This window comes from Rhinichthys klamathensis, unplaced genomic scaffold (genome assembly GCF_029890125.1).
Source record: "Rhinichthys klamathensis goyatoka isolate OS25496 unplaced genomic scaffold, OSU_Roscu_1.1 h1tg000712l_1, whole genome shotgun sequence".
In the NCBI taxonomy this organism is placed as follows: domain Eukaryota; kingdom Metazoa; phylum Chordata; class Actinopteri; order Cypriniformes; family Leuciscidae; genus Rhinichthys; species Rhinichthys klamathensis.
The window spans coordinates 33,643-60,244 of NW_026607129.1; positions in this window are offsets into that span (position 1 = coordinate 33,643).

A 26,602-nucleotide genomic window follows, 5' to 3' on the forward strand; every position below is an offset into this window, starting at 1 on the left:
TTAGATCCAATACCCACTAAACTACTGAAAGAAGTGTTACCTGTAGTGGAAGAGCCTCTTCTCAATATTATTAACTCGTCTTTATTCTTAGGTCATGTTCCAAGAATATTCAAGTTGGCAGTAATAAAACCTCTCATTAAGAAACCGCAACTAGATCCAAATAACCTAGCAAATTACAGACCCATTTCAAATCTTCCATTTATGTCCAAAATACTAGAAAAAGTTGTATCCGCTCAACTGTGCTCTTTTTTGCAAGAAAATGATATCTATGAAAAATTCCAGTCAGGATTCAGACCGCATCATAGTACAGAAACTGCGCTAGTTAAAATTACAAATGATCTACTCTTAGCTTCTGACCAAGGCTGTATCTCAATACTAGTCCTACTTGATCTTAGCGCCGCGTTCGACACTATAGATCATAAAATACTCTTGGATCGACTACAAAACTACACTGGTGTTCAGGGACAGGCATTAAGCTGGTTTAGATCGTACTTATCTGACCGTTATCATTTTGTCTCTTTACACGGGGAAAAATCAAAGTTAACGTCAGTAGACTACGGAGTACCGCAAGGATCGGTGCTAGGCCCTCTGCTATTCTCCATATATATGCTGCCACTTGGTAATATTATAAGAAAACATGGAATTAATTTCCACTGTTATGCTGACGACACTCAATTATATATTTCATCACGACCAGATGAAAACATTACCTCATCTAAATTGACAGAATGTCTCAAAGATATAAAATGCTGGATGACGCGTAATTTCCTGCTATTAAATTCAGATAAAACGGAGGTATTACTTATTGGTCCAAAAAACTACACACAAAACCTCTTACAATACGACTTTAATATAGAAGGAGCCCTTTTACTTTTTCCACTACAGTAAAAGACCTGGGTGTTATACTAGACCGCAACTTGTCTTTCGAAAATCATATTTCATCTGTTACAAGAACAGCCTTTTTCCACCTTAGAAACATTGCTAAATTACGTAACATGCTATCTGTTTCTGATGCAGAAAAGTTAGTTCATGCATTCATGACCTCGAGACTAGATTACTGTAATGCTTTATTAGCTGGTTGTCCTGCATCCTCAATAAACAAGCTACAGTTAGTGCAAAATGCAGCCGCTAGAGTTCTTACTAGATCAAGAAAATATGATCATATAACACCGATTTTATCATCTCTGCACTGGTTACCTATTAAGTTCCGTATCAATTACAAAGTACTACTACTGACCTATAAAGCCCTTAATGGTTTAGCTCCTATGTACTTAACGGACCTTCTTTCGCCCTACAATCCACCGCGTTCTCTAAGATCACTAAATTCAAGGCTTCTGGTCATTCCTAGGATATCGAAGTCCACGAAAGGAGGGAGGGCATTCTCGCATTTAGCTCCAAAACTCTGGAATAGCCTTCCCGATACGGTCCGATGCTCTGACTCGCTGACACAGTTTAAAACTAGACTAAAGACGTGTCTCTTTAGTCAAGCATTCACATAATGCTTACCTTTTAGTCCTCTGCTATGCCATACGGAACCGTTTGCCACTGAAACTGCTTAACGCACCAGTGGGGCTCGACAGCCTTATAGACAAACGGGTCGGTCCGTATGGTTGCGGTTGGGTTGCGGAGAGTTTGGGTTGCGGAGAGTTGTAAGATTATGGTTTTCTAACACCTACTCCCGTGTAATGGAAATCATTATGAACATCAGCTATGCTAATTATTTCCCATCTGCCTTTCTGCCGTTATCTCGGGACGCTTGTCCCGAGAAAAATGGCGTTCGTAGGCTCCAGTTTGGTATCCTGCCTCTCACGGGGATTTCGGATGCCTCAACGCCTGTGATGAGAAGACCAACGCCTGTGAAGAGACGACTCAACGCCTGCGAAGAGACGACTCAACGCCGGCGATATGTTATCCCCTAAATATTACATGATTAACTAAATGTATTTTTTCCAGGTACTTTCTGATATGCACTTACTGTAAAGCTTCTTTGAAACCCTATGACTGTTAGCCAGAGGAGAACTGGCCCCTGACTAGCCTGGGTTCTCCCAAGGTTTTTTTCTCCATCCAATCTGATGGAGTTTTGGTTCCTTGCCACTGTCGCCTTGCTTTTGGCTTGCTTAGTTGGGGATATTTAACATTCAACAATATTATTGAACTGTGTTGTACTACTTTCATGTTATTACTGTGAAGCTGCTTTGATGCAATCTGTATTGTGAAAAGCGCTATATAAATAAATGTGACTTGACTTATTTGCATCAAACCAGCTCTTCATCTTTTTTAATTCATTTTCCCCTGTATTCAAGAGTTGTTGCAGGTTTTCTCCAGAACAAATTAAACTAGTATCATCAGCAAATAAAATGGTTTTCAGTGTTTTAGATACCTCCCATACATTATTTATATACAAATTAAACAACACTGGTCCCAACACTGACCCCTGGGGAACCCCGCAGGTAATTTTCTTTAACTTTGAATTATGGTTTTTCAATTCAACATATTGTTGTCGATTATGTAAATAGCTATTTAACCAAGAAAGTGCCGTCCCCCTAATTCCATATTTGTGTAATTTCATAATCAATAAATCGTGGTCTACCGTATCAAATGCCTTCTTAAGATCCAAAAATATCCCCACTGCATATTTTTTTTGTTCTATTGATTTTGTTATTTCTTCCACAAATTGAATTAGTGCATGTGCAGTTGTCCTATTTGCCCTGAAACCATATTGCTGATCACACAGTATATTATGTTTAGTAATGAAATCATTAAGCCTTTTAGAGAATATTTTTTCTAATATTTTTGAAAATTGGGAGAGCAGTGAAACAGGTCTGTAGTTTGAAAGTGTATGTTTTCCATCAGCCTTACATACAGGTATCACTTTTGCCATTTTCATTTTATCTGGAAAGACTCTAGTTTTCAAAGATAGATTGCATACATGCGTTAGAGGCTTAACAACACAACCAATAATACTTTTTACCATAAACATGTCTATTCCATTCCAATCAGTTGACTTTTTACTCTTAAATGTTTCAACAACCTCTATAATTTCTTTTTCATCTGTTTCCTTAACAAACATAGATTCAATAACATTTACATTCTTGCTTAGCACATCATTAATACTGACAGTTTTTGCAAACCCCTCAGCCAAACCTGGACCAACTCCAACAAAAAAATCAATAAATTCATTTGCAGCTAAGGTCATATCCTTAACTTCTATATTGTTTTTTGTCAGAAAATATTTAGTATCTCCAGTTTTGCCTTTTTTATTCTTGATAATTTCATTCAGCACCTTCCAGGTATTTCTTATATTGCTTCTATTTTTCTCCAGTAGTTTACTATAATAAGTCTTTTTACTGTTTCTCATGATTCTGGTTAATTTGTTTTTATATATCTTATATTTATTTTCTGATTCTTTTGTCCTCTTCTTTAAAAACTCTTTATATAATAAATTTTTCTTCTTACACGCATTTAATATTCCATTAGTTATCCACGGTTTTTCATCAGATTTCAGTTTTACTTCTTTTTTTACTACAGGACATTTTTTTTCATAAAGTGTTGTTACGATATTCAAAAATGAATCATAGGCTTCATTCACATTATCTACGTACACTTTGCCCCAGTCTTGTTTCATTAAATCCTCTTTTAATGTATTGATGTTTTCTTGGGTTCTGTATCGGGTCATTGTGTATATTTTGTCGTCTTTCTTGGTCCTGGTGTAGCTATGTATGTTCGCAAAAACTGGCAAATGGTCACTGACGTCATTAATTATTAGTCCACTTTCAACTTTATAGTCAATGAAATTGGTAAATATGTTATCAATTAATGTAGCACTATTTGTTGTAATTCTCGTTGGTCGAGTGATTGAGGGATATAAACCGGTACTATACATCAAATTAATAAACTCTGTAGTTTTATTATGTTCATGTGGGTTGAGCAAATCAATATTGAAGTCTCCGCAGATAAAAACCATTTTTTTGTTATTACTATTACTAAATATTTCTGTTATTTTTCCCTTAAACATGTCAATATTTGATCCCGGTTTCCTATAAATGCAACTAATTAGAATGTTCTTAGATTTTTCCATTTCAATCTGTACTCTGATGCATTCCATGATTGTATCTAAAACAAAAGACATTTTATTAATTATTTTACATTGATATCTTTGGTCAATATATAATGCAACCCCCCCACCTTTGGATTGTTTCCTGTTGATGATAAACAGTTCGTATCCCTCAATCTCAACCAAATCATGATGTTCTTCCGTGAGCCAAGTTTCTGTTATTGCTATTGCTGTGAATTTATTTTCCACTTGTTTTAGGCACTGTTTAATTTTTGAAAAGTTTGTGATAAGGCTCCTGCTGTTAAAATGTATAATTGATATTGTGCCATCCATTTTTATGTGTTTTTTGAACTGCTCAACTGTATAATATTCACACTGGCTGTCAGTACCAATGTAAAAGTTATTATCTGGGTCAATGTCATTTTCAATATCTTGTGATTTATGTTCTGTATATTTGAAAGTTTCCAAGTTCAGCTGTTCATATTTAGCAGATGAGTTTCTGTCCGAATTTTTCATAGTCATTGCTTTTAATAAGTTCAGTTCAGTTTATATTCAGTTACCTTATGTAGATCTATGTTGCTCTCGATTCATTCCTTTCTTCAAACTTATCCAGCTCAGTGATGTCCCTGACGAGAAGCACTTTCGCTGTCTCAGGTGTCGACCCATGTAGTTTGATGAATATTTTACAATTTCTTACCCATGTTGCTTGGATCTTGTTTTGTTTTCTGAGTATGCGTGCCTTCTTGGCGATGTCAGCATTTTTCTTGGTAAGGTGGTCGTTGATGTATACTTCAGTGCCTTTTAATTTCCTTCCCTGTCTGAGGAGTGCTGTCTTTTTCTTTCTGTTCGTGAACCGGATTATTACCAACGGAGTGGCCATTTTGTTTTTGCTCGGCAAGGTATGACATGCTTCAATATCCTCGCTGTCAACAAAAATGTCTTTGCTGTCCAAAAAGCAAATCACCTGTTGCTCCAGCGACTCCTTCTCCCCCTCAGAGGCTTCACTCATTCCGGCAGCAGTATGCCCAGCGTCTGCAGCCACCCTGGCATAGTTCCGGTGTTTGGTTCTCAGGCCGCTGATAACCACATCATTAATTCTGGAGTATTGCTCGAGGTCAGCAACTCGAGTCTCCAGAATAGCGATCTTTCGGTCCTTCTCCAAGCTTTGCCTCTTTAGCATTTGTATTTCCCCCATCAAATCCATGATTTTCTTTTGTTGCTCTGCTACAGTTGAAATCTCCGCCGACAAGAAGTCCAGAGATTTCTTGATCTCCTCCACCTCATCGGGTAGGATATTTTTCTTAGGCGGCATATTCTCCCCGAACTTTTGAATTGTTTCGTATATATACAGACTTTGTTTTGATATTTCAAAGTTTCAGTTGTTCATTGTTGCAACAGTCTCACTGAAACGCGCGTGACGCGTGATCACGCGTTTCATTAACTGATCTTGATCACTTGATCTCCAGGAGGCCGTGCGTTGGTGAGGCACTAGGGTCAATCACTTTTCGGTCAGGTGAGGCACCTAGGTGTGGGGCGTGGTGGTTGATGACGAACCCACAGGGGAAGATCTCATAGCCAATGAGGTCTTGATATTCGGCCACAGCAACAGGCTCCAGTTCCAAACCTCTTTTCATCACCTTAGTCTGCACTATTTTCTTTTTCAAATTGGCAGCTAATACGTTGTAGTCTGCCACCCTTGAACAAATTCTCTTGAAGGAAGAGGAGGTAAGACGGTTAGCTCGAATTTTATGCCAGCTCTTGCTATGGCTCTGTTCCCTTGTCTCTATCTCCAGCTGAATTGCAACAGCCTGAGTGACCACCAGGCCACCATAGTAGCACGACTCAGTGTCATCTAGTACAGTGTAAAATGAGCATGGCTGTGATGGTAAGGGAAACAGGGATCATCATTAGCCCTAGAAGCCTGTGTTGCATGGTAGGTAAGCACAGATCCCTTTGGAAGGTCTCCAAAGTCGGTAGAGACAAGAGCAGCAGGCTGTTTTCTGTTCTCCTCCAGGAGCCGGTTGCACCAACAGGGCTTACGCCTGTTCTTAAGGTAAGTAGGTCTTAACTCAGCATTCTAAGTCCGACCTAATAGTTACGACTGTTGCACCATCCAGGCTTAAGTCCTCTTCTCGCTAAGACCGGGCGTAAATCTTACGCCTAGTCAGTACCAGGCGTAAAGTCAAAATCTAGGCAAGTTTCTATAGTAACCATTTGATAACTCAACAGTAAAAACATGGCGCTCCGTATACACAGACTTTACAATGAGCAGGCTTTTAGACGAGAGAGAGTTATTAGGGACAGAACCAATCCATTGGACATTTACAATGATGAGGAGCTGATTGAGAGGTTTCGATTCTGTCGGAGAGATATATATGAACTTGTTGAAGAGCTGTCACCCGACTTACAGTTTGTGTTGAACCACAATGCAGCATTGACACCGGCATTACAGCTGTTAATAGCGGTACGTTTTTATGCAAATGGTGCGTTTCAAAACACTGTTGGAGACATGATTAATGTCCACAAATCCACCGAATGTCGGGCCATCTGCAGAGTGTCACTGGCACTGAGCCGTCGCCTTCCGCGATCTGCTCCATTCCCCACTGAGGCCGAGTCTGCGGTCATGAAACACCGATTCCGCCGGGCCTCTGGCATTCCTGGTATTGTGGGCTGCATCGATGGGACTCACGTCCGGATCCATGCACCATCTGATCATGAGTATCTTTATGTCAAACGTAAGGGATACCATATTCAATCAATGTGCAGATTGCTTGTGACGCCAATTATAACATCTTTAATTTGGTCGCGAGATGGCCTGGATCTACCCATGACGCACGCATCCTCTGGGAGAGTGCGTTATACCAGGATTTCGAGGCTGGAAGAGTAAACGGGCTGCTTCTCGGTGACAGCGGATACCCACTTAAACACTGGCTGATGACGCCTAGAATTGCTCTGAGGACTGAGTAAGAACGATGGTATAACACCATCCACACTACCACTAGGTCACTCGCTCACTCAGTCCTCAAGCTTTGGTAAAATCCTTTCCGTAGCGTCTGTGTCGCTATCCATGGTTCTGATATAGTGCAGTCACTAGATCACTGAAAACTACAGGTGAAACTCGAAAAATTAGAATATCGTGCAAAAGTTATAATTTTTATGATTATGGCTTACAACTTATGAAAACCTCAAATTCAAAATCTCAGAAAATTAGAATATTAAATGAAATCAATAAAAAAATATATTTTAAATGCAGAAATGTCGGCCCTCTGAAAAGTATAATAATGCATAATGTATATAGTTATATATAGCTACTAAATATATTAGTTTAACCTTTTAATTTGCATTACTGAAAAACTTTTGCACGATATTCTATTTTTTGATACGTGGGTCGTTATAACTGACGTTCTCAACTTTCTGTTACTTTCTCCCGCCCGCAACATTTATGTTTTGTCCCGCTCCCGCCTGCAAAAATACTTTTTCTGTACCTCCAAATACTTTCAAGTTAGCCTACGTGTCGCCACCATACACATCAGCATAAATGCTCCAGATAAATTATTTGTTACTAAAGCATTAACACAAACCACTGTTAATTTAACATAAAAGCAAGCAGCTACTGTGTGCATGGTCTGGCATGACTGAATGCGCGCAAAGTGCGTTCCCTTAATACATCCTAAAAAGCTGACAGTTCATCGCAATCTCACACATCTGTTATTATCAATGAAGCTGACTGCACAATGAATCTTTCATAATATATACACTTTGTTTGTTATAATCAGAGGATTTTCCAGCATACAGAATTCAGCACTAAACAAAAAGTCCGTTTTGAGCGGTGAGGGGAGTCTATCTTTAAAGTGTAAATTGCAGGTTAACCACCACAACCAATTAATGTGTAAATTAGAGTGCTTAATATGTATACATTTAAAAATTTCTGTCTTAAAATGCGTTAAAATAACATTTATTGGGGTTTTCTCAAAGGTAGCATGTTTTCTACAGTAACTGGGTGATGACGTCATAAGAGGGAGCGCGGGCGGTAATGCACCCACTCTGTGTGTGCCGGTTGTGGGAGAATAAAACAATTCGCGGGACTCCCGCAAACTAAACCAAGCTAAGCCAAACCAGTAATAATGTGAAATATCACTACAATTAACTATTTTTTTCCACTTTTTTCATAATTATATATATAAAAAAATCATACTTATTCCAGCCTTCATCTTTAAATTAGTGTAAAAGAGGCTCTTGTCAAATAGTTGTCATGAACTATCAATTAGCTCGTCACAACTTTATAAAACTTAGATTTAAGTTTGTACAATAAATAGCCTTGATACCTGTTATACCAAATTAAATTTGTCCTCCCTTCGTCACAGGTGTGTCATTGGTAAGGGCAGCAGAGAAAGGATAAGGTGAAGAAATGACTTCAGAAAATACACTTTCCTGTCAGAAACACTCCTCTCAGACTTAATCCTGTCAGAATGCTTTTTATACTTTTAATAAATCATGAGTGTAATTTGAAATGAGTTTTAAAAATACTTCAGAAAATACACTTTCCTGTCAGAAACACTCCTCTCAGACTTAATCCTGTCAGAATGCTTTTTATTACGGTCATTTCTTCATAACTTTTAATAAATCATGAGTGTAATTTGAAATAAGTTTTAAAAATACTTCAGAAAATACACTTTCCTGTCAGAAACACTCCTTGGACTAAATCCTCATTAATGGTTAAAATAAACCTGTCACAACCTCTGTTGTCAGCCTGTCTTGTCACTGTAATATCACAGTCTACCACTTTTTTTTTGTTTTTGGGAAGAGTATGTTTTAGCTGTGAAGTTATAACTTTTAAAAAGTTTGTTTAGAAGTAAAAAGTGACTCACCTTAGAAACTTGTTGCCAGTGGTGAAGTATAGGGGGAGGGGGAGGGGGGCTGAAACTGGGCGACCAATCAGAAGATATCGCCATGGCACATGATGACAAAGCAGATTACCTTTGGCCAATCAAGGTCGTTTTTCCTCTTTTTTTTCTTTTTGCGTGTGCAACAAAAGAGAGTGTGTGTGTATGTGAGAGTGTGTGTAATTGTTTGTTAGGGCCAAATGCTCCCTGATATAGTGAAATATTATGACAAACAACTAGTGAGGACATTGCAGTGGTCTTCATTAGTTTAAAAGGCATATAAATGGGTGTTCTTGTAGTCGTAATCCTTGATTACGCAGGCCGTTTTTTCTTTAAAAATGCGATGGAATATGCGGGATATTTATGCAATTTTTTGCGATGAAATTGCGTGAACTTGCAAAAATTGCGTGAACTTGCAAAAACTGCGGTTTGATGAAAAAGAGAGAAAAAAAGTGATTCCCCAACACCCTGTTCTCACTACGCTACTACCTTAATGTAAAGAGTCCTTTCTTATTACTTCCTATGATAAGCAAGCATAACTAAATCACTGAAAGTGCTGAAATATTTCAGTTCTCATCTTGTTTTATTTCAGACCTTAATAAACACATCAAACTTACAAAACATTGATGAGTCAAACAAGTTCTGTAGCTTTACTAGAGGAATATGCTACAACTTCTGTAAAAATGAATAAATAAAATATAAAAAAATAAAGTGTGCTCCTGTTTTACAGCTTTTCGATGATGTTCGAGTCGCGTAATTACGTCACTTCATAACGTTCCCATGGCAACGGGGAAACGGCTAAACTTTTTTGCAACAAAAATGCGAGGATTATGAAATCATGCAATCCCCGCATATTTTGCACGGAAATCGTCAATTTGTGCGGCCTATTTGAAAAAATGCCCCCGCATGAATATGCAGACTTTGGCTGATTATACACTAAATCATGCGATCGCATAATCGCTAGAGTGTCTCTTACTCAGTGATGATGTTTGTTGGAAAGGAAAAGCCACAACACACTGAACTCTTGAACAGTTAGGATATTCCCTTGGTATTTTGTTAAGATAGCCCAAAAACACCGTTTTTAATATCTTATGAAATGTAAGCAATTAGTCGACTAATCACGTTTATATTAATTTCTGCTTAAATACTGGGTGCAATGAGGAATATAGCCTATTTCACACTCAAGCGCACGCATGAATCTTGCCGCAAAAGTAGGATAATGACAATAAATATCTGGAAAAAATAACGAGGCATTTTAATTGTTTATTAATAAACTAATGCTTTCTAAATCAGTGTCGGCTACAAACATATCCATCTCCGCTGTAAAGCGGGTGCGCCTTTAGAGAAAAAATTCATACTGATTATTGTAGCCCTTTATTATTATTGTCTAACCTGTATTATGACTGACATTTGACAAATTGCTTTGTTCCTTTTTTATAAAAACGTCTTCTAGTTTAAATGCCTAAATCGGTTTTTAGAAAATTCAGGAAATTATCCATTTTAAAAAATAAAGTTTTAACACAAAGCATCCCACACCTAAATAATTTCATAATTGAAACTTTGGTTTTCATGCTAAAAGTTCATAATAAAACATATAATCTAGTATTTTTCAATAAAAAATTACAATATAATATTATCCTCTAAAAAGTATAATATATATATTTTCCTCTAAAATATAATAATATCTTTTTTATAGCCTTTTTTATTACATCATATATTTTAGTAGTTATCATAAATTGGGTATCATTTGAAAGCTTACAAACTCAGAATTTATCCTGTGAAAATCATTTTGAAATTGAACGTTGCTTTACCATAGAAATGGTACTCTAAATTATTTTATCAGGCTCCTCCCCCTTTTGGGCTTTATTATATTTCCTAATTTATGATCAAAACCTTTTCTAATCTTGACAAAACACATATTGTCAGAAAGGTCTAAGTCTCAAGGTTCCAAATTCTGTGACAGAATTGATATTTGGACAAATATGTATTAATTTGTTAAGGCAGAATGTATACAACTAAATTCAATGGAATGTACTGGTACTTGGTTAGATTTTAGAGTAATTTTAGAGTAAATATATAGTACAGTATAGGGATGGCCCGATACCATTTTTTTTCAAACCGATACGAGTACGAGTATTTACATTTGTGTACTTGCCGATACCGAGTACCGATACCGATATTTCTACCGCAAAAGTAATAGGCTCCCAGAAAAGAAGACGACTATTTTAGAACACAGGTTAGAAGACTGTTTTTATTTTCTTCTCTGCTTGTTTTAACAAGTCTAAAAATAAATATAAATTAGTAAAATAATAAATGTATTAACACACAAACCACTGTTAATTTAACATAAAAGCAAGCAGGCTACTGCGTGCATGGTCTGGCATGACTGAATGCGCGCAAAGTGCGCTCCCTTAATAAATCCTAAAAGCTGACAGTTCATCGCGATCTCACACATCTCTGTTATTATCAATGAAGCTGACTGCACAATCAATCTTTCATAATATCCACACTTTGTTTGTTATAATTAGAGGATTTGCCAGCATACAGAATTCAGCACTGAACAAAAAAGTCCGTTTTGAGCGGTGAGGGGAGTCTATCTTAAATGCTTCTGATTGGCCATTGCGTTCCAGAAATCAACACATATGTCTGTGATTGGCGACATCGCTCAACGCTGTAACCATGTTATGAATAGAAACTCTGGCCTGTAAATCGTTTCTATTTTGTTGTAGTTGTTCTTGTTGCTTTTCTGCAAGAGATGAATAAAAATCTTTTAGTTTTTATGTTTTATTCATAGATATTTCTAGTTTGCGGGAGTCCCGCGAATCGTTTTATTCTCCCGTAACCCGCACACACGGAGTGAGTGCATTACCGCCCGCGCGCGCGCTCGGCCATCAGATCTATGATGCGTCTTCAGATGTTTAATTAGATTGCTGGTGTTAAACGATGTACCGGTACTTTCTTTCCCTCCTCTCGACACCTTAGCTGAACATAACTCACAGTCTGCCTTGCTGTTGTCATCATCCCTTATCTTGAAATGAGCCCAAACCGCCGACATTATACTTTCCTATGCCTCAGTTCACCTCGACAAAGCACTCGCGGCGGCCAGTTTTGTTTTGCAAAATGTACGTGGTATCGGTGCGTGGTATCGGCGAATTTTTATGAGTACGAGTACGAGTATATTAGGACAGTATCGGCCCGATCCCCGATGCCAGTATCGGTATCGGGCCATCCCTAGTACAGTATATTTGATTTACTGTAAATGTAAACTTCCATAACTTTTTCATACTTTCATTTTTTGAAGTGTTTTCACTTCAGCAATAATCTGCTGAGTGTTTCCTTTAAAACAAGACCAAACAGACCTTAGGTCTATATTCCAAAGCATTCTTGAATTACAACCATTTAAGTTTAAATAAATGGTTGTAATCCCCCCCCCCCCCCCCCCCCCCCCCCCCCCCAATAATCAAAGGAGGACAATTTGTCTCCATATCTTTCACATTTACTGCAGTCAGATTCAACGTGTTCACTCTGAATAAAGTCACTCACATGGCTGTGCACTTGTAATGACACATTAAGGTTGTTAAGAGGCTAAAAGCAGGTTTAAAACTTGCCCCGTTTAAGTCAACAGGGTGCAAATTTTAAAAAGAGGATAACACAGTGTAGGAAACACAGATTTTTGTCGTTGTTATCTGTACTGACGGCACTCCAAATTTGCAAAAAAATAGCTCAATGTTAAAATTGACCGGAGTTCTCCTTTAAGTGAAAAAGAATCCAAGTAAAAGTAAGGAAAGTTTGTAGAACAAGTAAGAAGTCTTTTGTAGAACTTCACACTCTACTAGCAACAGTCATTTAAAAAAAAAAAGGTGTCTTCAAGGAAGAGTCTTCTTACGGCCACCACCACCCATCCTCTCTGGTGCATATTTTAAATATTTGGACATGGTCTCCTCTCCATTAATTTTGTACTGGTTGTGTTGTGTGCATTGACGACTGCATCTAAAGGGAAAAACCAAAACAGTCCAGATCAACAAAATTGCTATAAATTTATGGAAAAGCTTTTAAGGATGTCAAAGTTATTAGTCAAGTCAAGTCATCTTCATTTATATAGCGCTTTTAACAATGGATTGTTTCAAAGCAGCTTTACAGAGATAAACATATAACTTAAGATAGCCAAGAATGTTTTGGGGTCACTCATTTAGAGTCCAAATTCATTAACATTATAACGAGGTTAAGAACATATTCACACGAGTATGCATGTGTTGAGAATTAGGCAGACATTTTTTTCGTGAGAACTTCTCCTGTGAGTATAAATATTAATAATCCGGGCAACTATAAGTGAAACAGACCCAGTGTCCTCAAGCTCTTCAAGATGATCTCAATTACCTTTACGGGCAAAACGCTTTTTCTCTCCATGTTCTAGTGTTTCAAGACCTTCAAAACTCTGAAATATCTCACAATATAAAATTCAGTCATTCAAACGGCCTCTCATCGTACCTCATTTATTGACGCAAAGGAGCAGAGGAGCCACCGAGCACTAGCTTTAGCTTATTAAACATTAGCTTATTTTATTTACAATAACTAACCCCTTTACAGTTACTGCTATTATAAAAATACATGTAGGTTTAAAATTCTACAAAAGGCACATACTCTGTGCAGTGAGCCACACTTTCAGTTAGATGCAGACTTTTAAATATGAACATAACTCGTCTGTTAATATGCTCATAGTTTGTTACTGAAATAAAACAGTACTAGCCAAAACCACCACACAGTTGCTTTTAGTGTGAGTTAGATGTATATTTATTTGATCAGACACTGCCACGATTATAGCCTATAAATCAGGATTTGAGTATAGTAAGAGTGATTCCTGTTAACACAATGTAGCCTTTATTAATGGGTCGTGTTTATTTATACTTGTTTTATGTATCACAACAGAAAATATAATGTCATCATAAATATGTAAATGGTTCTGTGACGTCACATGCGTCACACAAAATCCTGTGGGAAACACACACACATATATATATATAATATAAAGAGTTCAGATGCAGAAGCCTCTAAATGCCAATTGTAATTTTCTTGTAAAATTAGTATTTTTATCAGTGTAGGTTAAGTTATTTCACTTTTAAATAGCAATGAATAGGTTATTTTCTGGAATTTACCACTGCCTCTGATGTCTCTATCGTTTGTCTCTAATTGTTAAAGATGATAGAATTCTGACGATAGGATGTTATGAAAGCATATCGCCCAACATTAGTCTAATTAAACTATTATTTGCTCAGACAACTTGCAAAACAGTAAAACTAACATGAAAAAGAATCGTGATAATATTTTGAATCGTTTTTAAAAAATAAAATAAAATAAACTCGATTGGATATTGTTTTCCTTATCGCCCATCTCTTTCATGCTCTTTCCCTTGGCCAGTCTCGCTTCTAATCTCGCGATATTACCGTGAATGGACAGTAATGACGACGACTGTTAAACGGAAAAATTAGCTTATCGAACGTTACACTTTTGTTTCCTGAAATGTTTTATCTGTGTGCACACGTATAATGTCTTCTCCCTGAAAATCGACGAAGCAACCGCAAAAGCACAAAGCGACACTGAAGCGGCACGAGTAACGTTTGGCCTCAATCGACATCTGTAAAACTAAAGTAGGCCTCCGCGACACAAATGCATTCCCTGAATATCGAGTTAGTAAATTCATTCAACAAACTGTGCATTTACAATTCTCCAAGCACTGACATACTGGATGCGTTTAACTCATGACCTTGCGTATAATTGTGAAATCAGACTTACCTTTTTGATCCCGCGCCCTCGCAGACCACTTTCTTTCGTGCTCTTCCCTTGGCCAGTCTCGCGATCGAAGTCGGACGGCAAGATGGTCAGGATAGCGGTCATATTTTCAAACTTAAAATGGCATGCACAGTTTCATTGGCCAGTTTCATGAATGACAGACAGATTAACCAATCATGATCATTAACCAATCATTAAATAACCAATAGGAATTGTTTCAGTGTGGTAAAGCAGCGCAATGTTTTATAATATTTATATCAGAAGGTTCATGATAAAAATGTAAAATGATAATAAAATAATAATAATTTAAAAGGCAGAAATTATTTATTCTGTACATACATTAATTGATTCAACATAGATCTTGTAAAAAAAATCAAAGTTGATTTATAAGTGTTTTTTTTTTTTACCCTTTTTCAACCATTTAGCATTAAACATTATTGCAACGTAGTTTCAACATTGAAACAACAACTGTTATTATTTCAACCATATTTCAACGTTGAAGGTCGGTCGTGTGCCGGCTGGGTAGGTACAAAGCAACGAAATGCAGATAACGTAAAAATTTTAAATAATAGCCGAGTCCCAAATAAACGGCTGTCTCTTTTACACGCCTGGTGTGGCTGCAGGTTTGGGTAAATAAAGGTCTCAAATAGAGGCCGGGTCTGTTTTTTAGTTTCGGGTTGTATTTAATCCTCTAAAACCGTCAGATCGTCTGCTTTTTGGCGCCGGCCAAAGCAATTTTTCGTCCCTCCAAAGCCTTTTTTGATCGGTGAGTGATGTAGAATGACTTGACAGGGCGCGTAACGAGCAGAGAGAGAGAGAGAGAGAGAGAGAGAGAGAGAGAGAGAGAGAGAGAGAGAGAGAGAGAGAGAGAGAGAGAGAGAGAGAGAGAGAGAGAGAGAGAGAGAGAGAGAGAGAGAGAGAGTTTCAACATGGCAGTGAATGCACTAAAAGAAAAAGCTCGAAGAGCTATACATGCAATTAAGAGAAAATTCTATAACTTCCAAATTCCAATTAAAATCTGGCTTAAAATATTTGACAGTGTCATCCAGCCCATTGCGCTGTACGGTAGTGACATGTGGGGTCCACTCAGTCATCAGAGCTATACCCGTTGGGACAAACACCCAACAGAATCTCTTCATGCAGAATTTTGCAGACACATCCTACACGTACACAGAAACGTGTGATCACTGTCTGACAGGTGAGGTTGAGACAGAGATGCACTTTCTCCTACAATGTGAAGCGTTCAAAGACACAAGGAACCTTTACTTTAACAAATTTAACTGTATAATCCCAAATTTCAAAAACCTGAATGAAATTTCTAAATTAAACTTTCTCCTGGGAGGAGACAGAACTTATCTTGCTGCCCAATATGTACAAACATGCCACAACCTGAGGGACAGTGAGTGACCGACACACAGACACACAAATATATCCAACATTGTGTTAAATGTTTATATATAATATATATATATATTATATATTTTATTTGTATATTTTGTATATGCTTTGGCAACATTGTTTCAAAAACTTTCATGCCAATAAAGCCCCTTTGAATTGAATTGAATTGAGAGAGAGAGAGAGAGACCCGGCCCCGCGCGCACTCTCACGTCTTCAAACAACACGAGCGTTCTTGCTCTCTCTCCCTCGCGCATATTAATCAAAATCAATTGACGCGATAGTAAAAGGTCGGAAGACCGCAGTTTCACGTGGAGCATTTGGAGATTTTAGAGATTAGAGACAGGCCTATACACTCTAGTGATGCGCGGGCCGACTCGTAATCCGCGGACCCCGCGGGTCGGGTCGGGGCGGGTAAAGAAATTGTCACTTTATTTGGGGGCCGGGTCATTATTATTGTTTTTTTTTTAATCCATGTATGTTGCTTGCAATTTCCAGCCTATATTAAATATTTGGGAATATCTATTTTCGTATTTTATTAGGTTATTTGATAAGGTTACAATACGAATGCCGTAGCAACCTAACTTGCGTGAGGTCCATAAACCTTTGGCGACACGTCACGAAAGCGGTGTGCTAAGCAGCTCCCGCCGCCAGCCACGACAACAACAACAACGGAGAAATAAAAGTGCAGATGGAAGACGAGGTACGGGAGAAATTGAGGTCGGGAATTTACCTGATTAAATTGAAAAGAAAAATAAGGTTAGGCTGCTAAATCTAATGTTTGGGAGCAGTTCTCAGAAATAGTTGCAGCAGGAGACAACAGCTAGATCGGCTACCTGAAGTGCAACTCGTGTGAAAAATATACAAACAGTAGCGCCACAAAACGGGCACTTCCAGCATGTCAAGACATATTTGTGGGGGGTCTAAGAAATAAAAAATGGTTTAGCCTATTAGATGAATACAAACGCTGCTTTGTAAATGTTGAAAATGTTTATTAGTATCTTATTAATATGACCTGATTTGATTCATATTCATAATCGTCTCTTGTTGTTGCCAGTTTACAGGGCGATATTTCCAAGCACTTTCAGGCTGAAATAAAGGCTGTTTTCATTTACATTACAATGCCTAGTATGTGTCTATTTAACGGTCGCGGGTGCGGGGCGGGTTGTAAAAATAGATACAGTGGTGCGGGGCGTACCAAATCATTTCATAAAAGCGGGACCCGCAGGTTGGGAAAAAAAGCCGACCTGCGCATCACTAATACACTCAATGAACAACATCTCAACACTAAATTATAAAGGCCTGTCTCATATAGACGCCTGTCTCAAATACAAGCCGGTGCAGTTTTGGGAAAATACGATTTTTTGGGTACGATTTGGGAAAATAAAAGCCCGGGCTACTATTTGAAGTTTTACGGTATTACTGAAATGCATTTAGCAGCTTGCAATAAATGGGCTATTGACATGGTTTTGTTTGTTGATGCTTTGTCAGATGCCACTGAACCTCGCCGGGTCGTTGTACCCCGGATTTAGATCAAGATGCATTCCTACAAGTCCTGAGGGACACTTTTCCTGTAAAAAGCGTTTGTTGATGCTTTGTCAGATGCCACTGAACCTCGCCGGGTCGTTGTACCCCGGATTTAGATCAAGATGCATTCCTACAAGTCCTGAGGGACACTTTTCCTGTAAAAAGCGGCGTTACATGAGCATATAGAGCGTTGTTTTTTCGCCGCCTCCGGATCGATGAAAAATACGCCGTAGTTTACACCATCCCACGGCGCTTTTTACGGCGTTTCGCTTTTTGGCGGTGTAAAAAGCGGCGTCCTGGCCGTTCAAATGACGCTTTTTTTATTTCTGAGAAATATCTGACGTGTTTAGAATTTTTTTTAATTGCCTTTACAGGGACTTTAAATTATATAAATACATTTCGTTTGCCTCTTATGTTGAATTTTAGGGGCATTCTAATTTAATCGACCAAATCATGTAGTGATAGCGTGCACTCTAAAGGTGAAGATACACAAGGCAACTTTTTGAGCAATGTTGGAGCAAAAAATATCTGGATAATTTAGAGTCTCTCACCTGGTTGCCCGTTGACAGCAACACTGTCCAGAAACATTTTATTCATTGATTTATTGAAACACTTCATTATTATTATTATATAAATATGTATTATATTATCAAAAAACATTTAGCATTGTCAGGCTTTTTATTTGTGCTTAATTGATAAAACAACAGAGCTGTAAACATTTGGGTTTTTGACCTGCCACAAGATGGCGTTTTCAACATTCCTGATGCTTCGAATCTTTTCCTGAAACAATCAGAGAACAGCTCATGCATGTTACGTTTTTCGTAATTTACGTTATAATTGATTGAAATTCTAAAACACCATAAAAATAAACAAACTAATGTAATGGGGTGAATGCAAAGAAGCGCACAACAAGATATTAGAATAAACAGTCTTTAATAATGTAGAAAACAATCAGAACTTAAGAAAACAAAACAATCAAAATCAAAGTCAATGATCATGACAAACTAATTTTTAAGCCTCATTCAGTGTTTCATTGGCCAGGGCCTCTGCCGCCCCGATCGGGTCCAGGGATTCTGCTGTATCAACTGAATCTGCTGTGTTGGAGACTCAGAAGGTGATTGTTAATGTGCTGGACTTTTAATGAAATTGGAAGAGTCTGTACCAAGTCATTAAGTTTGCCAGAGTAAAAATGACTTGGTACAGAGTATTCTTCCAATCTACTGTCCAAAAGGATGAGCACACCACCAACTTCAGATGATCTTTACCTCCACTTTGAGGATGTGGCGCTCAACAATCTGGTGAAGAAAAGAAATCCACACTTAGGCTTAAGGTTAGTGTTACAGTTAGATTTTTTATAAACAGTGAAAACTACAAATAAAACCAACAAAACATGGTTACTATAGTTAAACTATGGTATCCACAAATTAACTAAATTAGCTATGAATAATAATAGCTATAGAATGGCTTAGGAGATAGGAGTCATGCCGTTAGTGTTTTTGAGAGGGCACCAGTTATAGGGGAAGGCATAGCCAGGGATCACCTCACATTTTTATGTATTATTATTTCCATGGTGACGCGTCATGGTTGACATGTGACGCATCGCAGCCACAATAGCACAGTATGACTGAAGTATTTTTTTTATTTCATTTTAATATTTTACGTAATTGTAACATATTGTTAACTATATTATTATACGAAAAATCGCCCGAAAATGGCTTCTTCTTTTTTTTGGTCTAAAGAAAAAAGTCTGAAAATATGCCGCCCCACACTGTGTATGTAATTACAATTATAAAGATTTTTATAAGTAATTAAAAACAACCTTTTGAGCGTTTTCAGTTAATTGGACTCTTATTAAAAGTAATAAAGTTAAGTCAAGAGCAGTGCGTTCTCTTTGCCAGAAAATGGACTCCTGACAGAAAAGTATGCAAATATAAACCTATATAATAGGTCCAGTCATAAAAAGAAATACCATCATATACTGTATATGAAATATATATATATATAGTGAATTATATACACAGTATATAAATATATATATACTGTGAATGAAATAAAATAAAAGTCAGTATATAAATTTTTTTTATGTCTTAAACCATTAATGTAAACATTTAGAAGAAATCTAACATTTATGCTGGTTTTACTGCAGGACACAGAGCCAGAAGACATCAATGCCAAGGGTATGAACATTAGGATTGTAACTATCGATGTAAGATTGTTTGCCTTAATATAGTTCACCTTTGGGCTGTGTGTCAATATAGATGTCCCGATTCCGATTCACAAGATCTCAATACTTGCAGTTTAAATATGTTCTTTTTTTTTTATTAATGACTGTTTACTTGTCTTTTATAATCTTTGAAATTTATATTTGTTTACCTTGACAGTCGTGTAATTTGAAGAATCGAATTTTCTTTCTCCATTTGGCCGAATGTTTCCTTTTAGGTGGGTGATCTCCACCTTATCTCCGACATACAGCTCCACCAACGCCTCTTCTCTCCATTAGGAGACGTCGTGGAGCTTCGTTCCAGACCTCAGACAAAGTCCAGGATAGGAAACTGGGCCCGAGTCATCCTGGCCACTTGCACCTGGAGAACAACAGCCCAGTGTCACAGATGAGAGTGTTTCTCAGTCCTGGTCCAGGAATCCCCAACACTGAATATTTCCTATGTATTCCTAATCAAGGTTAATTCACCTAAATTGTGTCTCTCAAATAAGAGTGTTTGGGTACTCTAGGACTGTGATTGAGAAACACACGTACAATAGCTTACATTTACCTAGGTTTGAGTAAACCAGGATAATGTACTAGATATTCAATTATGCTTTTAAATTCACTCACTTTCTCAATGTTTCCCCGCAGACTCAGGTACCCAGGACTTGTAAAGATGTTGTAAAGATGAGTGGTGCTTGCTGACTGTAGGCCATCCTAAGAATCATAAATAAAAAAAAGGTATGGTTATAACTTTCATAATGTTTTCAATGACTTTCTAAAACATGAAAATATCATGACAAATTACTTGAGTATATGTCACGTTTCTATGCGTTTAAGATCTGGTTTGTGATCTGGTTTCCCCCTGTCTTTGTGATTTTGGTTTAGTCCTGTTAGTGTTTCCCGGTCTGTTTAATTATTAATTCCCTTCACCTGTGTTCTGTTAATTATCCTATTAGTCCCTGTTTATTTAAGCCCTGTGTTTTCCCTCAGTGTTTGTTGATCATCGTCTATGTATGGTTGTGTTTCTTGAAGTCCTGGAATGCTTTCTCTTTTGGTTTTTGATAGTAAGTTAATGAATAAAGCATCTTCATTGAGCTCATTCTGTCCTCGTCTTCAGTCCCCTGCACAACCCTGACAGAACGATCAACCATATATATATATTAGGGCTGACTTCTAATAGTCGAGGATTCGACGATTCGATTCGGAGAGGTCTGATTCGACTGTGAACCTCATAGTCGAATAATAGGGAAGTGTTATGTTACGTAACCAATAGGGGTGTATTATATTACCGTGAGACGACGGTTATAGGTGAACACCGTCATTAGAACTCTATAACCGCCAAGACAGTGCTATTCAAATATTTTTTACAAACATTTTTTATCATAGAGAATGTTTAAATACTAATATCATCTTATGAGGGAAGCGGAGGCGGAGTTAGTGGTGCATCGGAGGCTGAGTGCTGGAGATGATTCGGGAGAGGTCTGTGCACCTACCGATCAGAGCACGCGCTGACACGGAGTAAAGCCTTGTTTATACTCGACGCGTCCGCACGAGCGCGAAGGTGCGCACGGCAAAAAATGACGCGTTGGGTGCGCAAGACCGGCAAGACCCCATTTCGCTTGGCTGTGTGCACGGCTTTTTTTGTAACAGCGCGCGCGACGCCGCATCCGAGGATGAACGACTTCAAGCCGAATCTGCCCGAGCATGTAGGCTACGTCTCACCGCACCGGCTCGCAGTTTGCAAAGTTCATTGCAAAGTTTTTTTGTTAAGGTTTTGTTTACTGTGTGTGATTTATTTAAAACAAAGCACGTTCATTGCAACGTTTTTTTTTTTTTTTGTTAAGGATTCATTTAATGGAAAGCACATTCACTTCTAGTTGTCTTGCTGTTCATTTTTTAAATAAACGTAGAGCGAGTTGTCTTATAACAGACGAACAGTTATTCAAACGAACGTCTAGCTGCTATCTAAAAAAAAAAAAAGGTCCGACTATCAGTCGACTACGGCAAAATCTAACGAATCAGATTCGACTATGAAAATCCTTAGTCGAAAACAGCCCTAATATATATATATATATATAAAAAAAAAAGTGAGCCGAAGGAGGAAGAACAAGAAGGTGAGCCCCATTGAAACACCTATCCTCTTCCAAGAAGAGCGCTCTCTAGAAGAGTATGCGGGGCTGTACCTAGAACTTTATGATGTTATGACTCAGGATGCAGCGGAACTGAAACGGAGTTTCTGGGGTGGTCTGAAGGACACGCTAGCCCAGATTATTCTGGTAAAGGACCTAAATATGACCTTTCTGGAGTTCGTGGATCACACGCTGTGGGCGTGTGGATCCAACTACGTCATAGAAGATCTCCCACTCCAGCCAGTTCCAAGTCCGGTATGCCCTGAGCCCGTCGCCTGCCTGCCCGCCGGAGCCGGAGCCCGTGTCTGCTGTTCCTGAGCCAATGTTTGTTTCTGTTTTTATGTCTGTCCTTGTGGCCGCTACTGTTCTAGTGGCTACTGAGCCGTAGCCAGTGTCTCCTGTTCCTGAGCCGTAGCCAGTGTCTGCTGTTCCTGAGCCGGAGCCAGTGTCTCCTGTTCCTGAGCCGGAGCCAGTGTCTGCTGTTCCTGAGCCGTAGCCAGTGTCTCCTGTTCCTGAGCCGTAGCCAGTGTCTCCTGTTCCTGAGCCGGAGCCAGTGTCTCCTGTTTCTGAGCCGGAGCCAGTGTCTCCTGTTTCTGAGCCGGAGCCAGTGTCTCCTGTTCCTGAGCCGGAGCCAGTGTCTCCTGTTCCTGAGCCGGAGCCAGTGTCTCGTGTTCCTGAGCCGTAGCCAGTGTCTCGTGTTCCTGAGCCGTAGCCAGTGTCTCCTGTTCCTGAGCCGGAGCCAGTGTCTCCTGTTCCTGAGCCGGAGCCAGTGTCTGCTGTTCCTGAGCCGTAGCCAGTGTCTCCTGTTCCTGAGCCGGAGCCAGTGTCTCCTGTTCCTGAGCCGGAGCCAGTGTCTCCTGTTCCTGAGCCAGAGCCAGTGTCTCCTGTTCCTGAGCCAATGTTTGTTTCTGTTTTTATGTCTGTCCTTGTGGCCGCTACTGTTCTAGTGGCTACTGAGCCTGAGCTGTGGCCGGCCAAAGACCCACGGAGGCCTGAAAAAAGACCACCACGGCCGCCCGAGGGGTCCTCACCGCCACGGCCGCCCGAGGGGTTCCGACAGCTCCGCCGTGGCCACGCCCACAGCCTGCTCCGCCCTGGTCCCCTGACCAGCCTGCTCCGCCTGGACCGTCCTGGAGTATTAGTGAGGTTAATGTGAGTAAGTTAATTACCTTGGAATGAAGGTGCTAAAGGCAGTTGGCAGTGGGTACACGGCAGTGAAGGAGATATAAAACCTAATAGGTAAATGAAATAAGTTATCTTGAATGTTATTCAAATATTAAGTGCTTAAAAGGGGTCATTACATGTTCTGAAATATGATGATATAGATTGCTATTCCATATTTATTGTAAATGCAAACTGAAAATGTGACAGAGTCAGTTTAAAAGATTACTTCCTGCAATGAACTGGCAAGATTTTTACAGGCACGGGTTCACATAAAAGAAAGAGGGAGTAAAATAAGAAATCACATTTGATTCACTATTATATTAATCAAATATTGCACAGGCCTGCATGGATGGACATGACAAGTCTTAAAATAATATGATTGACTAATCTGAATCATCAATACGTTAATCTGAAATTGATGTACACATTGGTATTATATCTATTTACCACAAAAGTTAGATGGCCACAAAGTAAGGTGAATGTAAGAAAAAACGTTTCACTTTATATCTATGTTCTTCATCTCTGTAATCTGCAAATCATTCCCCTGTTATAAATGTATGACTGAAAATGTATGTCAGGCTGTCAAATTAAATACTTACACAGCAGCAACAACGACCTATACACTCAAGCAAAATAGAGAAATAAGTCAGATAAAACACAGGTATGGATGTATGGACATGTGTTTCTATTATAAAGGAGTAACGTTAGCATTATAGAGAAAGAGGAGTTATACTGGTTTGATAAATTAAAAATGTAATTTTAGTTAAATTACTATTAGTTTGGCTTTGGTGGCTTTTGCAGGCAAAGGTGCCGTTTTATCATCGTGACGTAAGCATAACATATGGCAATAAGATGAATATAATTAATATAAAACCAAAACTCTAATTTAAAAATATAATGTTAAAATATACTAGAATCAATGAACATCACTAATAACCCCCAGTTTTACAGATCATTAACTAACAAAAAAATTGTTTTAGGGTTTAGTTACCCTTTAATAACTAAAAATTATTAGAGAAGGGGTAATAATAAGTAATTTTTTCACTTATTTCTAATTAATTCATGATTTTTAAGAAAGTTCAGTCAGAACCTCCTCAGAGAGGGGAGAAAATATTGTTTTATTTTTGGGTGAACCATTCCTTCGAAACTTAACACAATTTCCTTCAAAATATTGCTTTGACTTTAATTTTATGAATAAAACAAACAACAAATTAAATAATATTTGCCAGAGTTTTTACATGTACCTTTCTCTGTCTTCAGCATGGCAACTCCAACTACTCCAACTACGTCTGCATTTTTGACTTGCAAGTGTGTTGCAACCAAGTTGAGCCAGCGAGCCCAGAGCTTCACCAAGGGACGGAAAATTGAAATTAGAAGATTTAAAACGCAGTGTTTGAGTGCCCTTTCTGACGGGTCAAAAACCTATTTAAATAAAAAAGATGGCTTTACCCCGGAGTTCGAGGAGGGGGTGAGCTATGTACTCCAAAAACACACTATATCCAATGCACACGGACAGATCCATCTGTTTGTTGGCCCTGGAACCCTGAAATTTAAAACGGTTCCAATGGAGATCACAGAGGAGGCAGTGATGCAGGACAAACATGCCCTGTGTCCGGCTTCCCCACTGATGAGTGGCGAAGAACAGGACATATTCTCTCAGGGTGGATACCTCAGCCTCCAGGGGAAGATCAGAGAAGTGAGTATATTTTCTATCCGTCTAATACTTTTTGCAGTATCTAATATAATGTACTAAATTGACATCATTACCTCCTCATCATCCAGTTACAAGTTGCCTAAAAAAAAAAAAAAAAAAAAAAAACAGTGATAATGACCGTGCAATACCTGTGCCAAATTCAATTATATATATATTTTTTTGTATTTTTAAAAAGAATAGTCTCAAAAACATAATAAATCATTTACAACATTGTATTATATAATTTTGAAATAGTTTGTGCATCTGACGGGTGATTCAAAGTTGTGAAAATGGCAACATACAAATTACCAGGACATAACAGTTGAGTAAGACTGACACCAAATATGCCTTTTCACCCTCAGATTTACTATCTATCTATCCATCTGACCGTCTTTATCGGTCTATCACTATGGCACTGTGATCTAAACACACGTTCAGGAAACCTCAACACTAAATACTTTGGATTTTTCCCTTATTTGGAAAACAAACCGTGTAATTAACAAATTGAATAAATAAAATAGAAATTCAAAATGTGCAATTGTGGAACTCCAGGAACATAACTGAGAAACAGAACTGTATTACACTCACCCATAAATTTACTTTTTCCAGTTGCGTGGCGTGAGGATGACCCGTACAAATGTCCCCCTTCTGGACACTCAGCTGCAGTGTGGAGGAAAGACCCTTGATGTGTCGCTGTGGAGGGATGAGGCGCTGACGGACCTCTGCGTGGGCGATGAGGTGGTGCTTACACACCTTCGTCTCTGCATGTTCAACAACGGCAGGGAAATATCAGTCCTCAGCGTACACGTCTGTGCAGGTTCATAATGCACAACACCACTGCTGCCATAGTACACACTGAAACAGAGGAAACATGCTTTTTGGAGTTGTAAACCTACATTTCAATTAATAAATATCAAATGAACAAAAGCACAACTGTTCAGAATATCAGCACGACTGTAATCTGATAACAGGCTAGAATTGCAAGTGTGTTTTCTAATACAACAGGTCAATAAACAAGAATTTAATATACAGAAAGCAAAATTGTACAACAAGAAATACTTACAGTGAGGTGTTTGTAGTACTAATGCACTGACATTTCCCACACTGGTTTGTTTCCACAGATCCCTGAGGGCCAGGTTGAGGAAACGGAAGTAACAATCATTGGCGTCTCTGAGGTGAACGACACCTGCCACTTCCTCAGCAGTGAGTCTGAGGTCTTTATTGTGCCGTCAACCGTCTTCTCTGGCAACACAGACGACATCATCGACAGACTGCCAATGCAACTACGGACAGACGGGTCCTGCAGATCCGCGAGAGGGAGAGCTCAGCAGAATAGCCTCAACCATTTTTCTTAATTTATTTAATTTGTTTGTGTTCTGAGAAAATGATTTAATTGTTCTTGTTTAGTTTATTCCAAAATAAAATATAATTTCACATGTTTCAAAGTGTTGTCTTCTCTATCATCCGTATATTTTTGACAATAATGCATACCCTCTAATTACCTGCAGAAAAGTAACACTGTTTTGCTTACCTGTTGTGATGCAATGTAATGATCGAGAAATTCGTGGACCTTTGTCATCCATTTGAATGCAACACTGTGGGAGAATTGAAACAGAAAGTTACAATCTTACAACAACTGTGAAATTACACCAATATAATGCAAAATACATTAATTGAGATATATCAACAAACTCATACATTTGTCATGCATGTAACAGGATGTAGTCCCTGTAAAATATTAATCCTATCCTGATTGTTTAAAAG